Source organism: Hordeum vulgare, chromosome 3H (genome assembly GCF_904849725.1).
Source record: "Hordeum vulgare subsp. vulgare chromosome 3H, MorexV3_pseudomolecules_assembly, whole genome shotgun sequence".
NCBI classification, from domain to species: Eukaryota; Viridiplantae; Streptophyta; class Magnoliopsida; order Poales; family Poaceae; genus Hordeum; species Hordeum vulgare.
Genome location: NC_058520.1, coordinates 187,529,399 through 187,532,863, shown reverse-complemented (window position 1 = coordinate 187,532,863; position 3,465 = coordinate 187,529,399). Strand labels below are relative to the sequence as shown.

General features: G+C 49.3%; 1 pseudogene; it reads left to right on the top strand.

Moving 5' to 3' along the window:
• The first annotated feature begins 220 nt into the window (after positions 1–220).
• On the top strand, positions 221–2,390 carry LOC123443466 (annotated as a pseudogene).
• Positions 2,391–3,465: the final 1,075 nt, after the last annotated feature.

The following is a 3,465-nucleotide window of genomic DNA, read 5'->3' as shown; positions in this document are numbered from 1 at the left end:
TGTGTTTCTAAATATAAATCTTTTTAAAAGTTCTACTAAAATACTATATACGAATGTATATAGACATATTTTAAAATATAAATTCATTTATTTTGCTCTGTATATAGCCCCTAATCTTTACCTACTAATAAAGCGCCGATCGCTTCTGTCGTACGTCGTCTGCAGTTTTGCAGAAAACCCCCTCCATTTCTGAGTATTCAACCCGCAGTCCCTATGTGGATCTGGAAAAAAACGTTTCCTCTCTCCCTCACTCGGTCTCCCTCTTCCCTGCTGCGAGGCTGTCGCCATGGGAGCCCGAGCTCAAAGCTCCGCCGTCGGCCACCTCGCGCCCGTCTCTGGCCAGATCCGAGCTGGAGCCGCTCGGATCTGTTGACCCCAACCCGGATCCACCTCGCCCCGGCCTTCTCCGGCCTCGCCTCGCGAGGGTCTGCGCTGGGGAGTCGTGTGCGGTGAGGGAGAGGAGAGGGACGTCGCGCGCGAGTCCGCGTCGTGGGCAGCTCCTGCTCCTGGTGGCGCCGTCGCGGGCTCATGGTGCCCGCCGCCGCCGCCTGCGCTGCCGTGAGCCGGATCTTCGGCGGCAGCTGGTGCTGCGACGTGCTCACGGGAGGCGGCGGGGTCGGTGATGGAGTTGGAGCCGACGCGGGCGGCATGTCGGCGTCGTTGGGGTCGCGGAGGAGGGGGAGGCTGAGGGACGGCTCCTGCTCCGGCGGCTTCGGCCCGCGGCGGAGGAGGCGGCGGAGCAGGTTGGTCTCCGTCGAGGAAGAAGAGGAAGACGACGCCGACGCCGACGCCTGCTGCTTGAAGAACCCCTACTGGGACCCGAGCAGCCCTGCCGCGAACAGCACGGCCGACCCCACCTTGCCGGCCCACGCGGGTGCGTCGACGTCGATGTCGAGCGGACATGGTGCTGGTTGTCGTTGGGGAGGACGCCCTTGCTCCGGTATGGGAGGACCGGGAGGACGAGAAGGCGGACTCCATGGGCGCGTGCTCCGGTAAGGGAGGCCACCCTTGCTGCACTCGTGGGCATTGTTGAGGGTGGAAGGGGATATAGCTTCAGGTGGGTACGCCGGCCGGCAGCTCCTGCTCCTGGTCTTTCTCAGATTCGTCTGAACCCTAGCTCAATTTGATGCTTTATTAGGATCGCTGTCTTCGACTCTGCCAACCCTAGATGCATTTGGGATCCTGAATTTGTTGACCAAGTTAGGATTCAGTCACACTAGATGGTCTCTGTAACAAGTATGTTATCTGCTTCTATTCTCAGTCATTTGCCCATAATAGTGATTATAATAGCAGTAGTAGGGTCATAGTCTCTTGAGTAGCTTCTATTCTCGGTCATTTGCCCATAATAGTGATTATAATAGCAGTAGTAGGGTCATAGTCTCTTGAGTAGTATAATTGTTCAATGGACAACGGATTTTTGGCAAATAGATTGGTGGAATACTGGAATAGCCGGTGGCATGTGTTCAATTTGGGCATACTTCATGTAGATTATGGAATCCTTTAGTAGATATGAATTAGTTGCTATAGTAGTAGATATTGATGATGTTTGTGAATGAATTGCTTTGCCTGAAATTGAAGTATGCTTCGGTTGTTTCCGCAGTTATGTACATAACTTCTGCAGCTTTTATGCTGACAGTACAAGTGTTACATTTCTGATAAACAGGAATAGATAGCTATGCATTGACTAGCTGGTCTCTGTAACATGTATATTCTCTGCTTCTGTTCTCAGTTATTTACCCATAATAATAATAGTACTAATAGAGTAATAGTTTCTTTGTATAATTGTTCAATGAACAGTAGAATTTTGGCAGATATATTGGTTGAATGTTGGATTTGCCTCTGGCCTGTGTTCTAAATTGCTGGGATTAGTTTTGGAGACCGACCGGCAATTTTTGTACTGCCGGTGCATTTCCTTCTATGTTGTGAAGCTACTCTTGCCAACATAAACGAAACTCTCAAATCACCATAGCACTGTAGGAATGGTTTAATTAATCCTTTAAATTTTATGCTATTTGTGGCTTTCTTACTTCGGCATCTGTATGCCCATGCAATGATTTGATCCTGTGTCATTTTCCCTATCCTTAAAGCGAACCAAGATTGAACACTTCCTATTTCCTGAGAATTGTGTGCATAACATGATCAGAACTTTTCAATTTATGGAGTTTGTATCTTTACGACTTACTGAAGTTGTTTCATACAGTGGATTGAAAAAACCCTCAATAACAATATTCTATTTCTGATTATGTTCAGGACATTGGAGGATGTGATATCCAAAAACAAGAAATTCGCGAGGCAGTTGAGTTACCATTGACACATCATGAATTGTACAAGCAGATTGGTATTGATCCTCCAAGAGGGGTGCTGCTCTATGGTCCCGCAGGCACTGGCAAGACCATGCTTGCTAAAGCTGTGGCACATCACACTACTGCTGCTTTTATCAGAGTGGTTGGTTCAGAGTTTGTGCAGAAGTACCTGGGTGAGGTAAGTTGTGGATTATGTTTACAGTGCATCGTCATCTATCCTGCAGGTTTCAGTTTCCAGAAGCGCCCGGCAGCCGCAGCGACCTCCACCATGGACGGCGCCTGAAACGTATGCCCGATCATGATATTTGGTCTAGGGCCTTCTGTGTTTCTTTGAATAGCCTGTATCGTTAGTTTCAGTTCTTGCTTTCGATCTTTTGGTCGGTGCTGGAACTTGGATTTGTGGGTTGTTTGGTGTGACAAATCAATTTGATTTCCGATCCATTGATCTGTTATCGCTGATGAAAATCGTCGTATCCCCCCATCCCGACTGCAGGAGTTCCTTTGGCTCGAGTGTCACATTTTTTTTAGCTTTAGCAGAAAGGCTTTTGTGTTTGGATGAGATGATGGACCTGAACCTGAACCTTGTTTTAGTGTCTGCAGTGTTGTTGTTTTCTCTCTGTCTGGTTGCATCATCTGTACTCCGATAATAAAACGCGGAGCGGTCCGTCACGACGCTTTTACAAAAAAGTCCCTCATGTTTTCTAAAATTAACTCGCACTCCATGTTTAAGTCAAACAGAAAAACGTTTCGTTTCGTTTTTTGTAGAACACCCCCCGTTGTTACTAGAAATCAACCCGTAGTCCGCGCCTGTTAGCTTGCTCTGAGATCCATGGGCAGCTGTTGATTCATGTTTCAGAGAGAACGGAGAGGGTGAGAAGAGAGAGAGGAGACCGGGGAGACGCACGGGGAGGAGATGGCTCACCGGCGTGGGTCTTGCTGCAGGTTGCAGTCAGGGGATTGAGTAGACGAGGTTGGGGACAGAGAGGAGCCAGATCCGGACGGATCTGATCCAGTGGAGGCAGATCTGACGACGGCCCGTCGAATCCGGCGACAGGAGGACAAGACAGAGCGCGTCTTCGAGGCCGCCAAGCGGAGCTCAAGAACAAGCTCGGCTGTGCCAGCTACTACCTTTCGTGTGGGAAAATGAGGGTCAAGGCGGTGG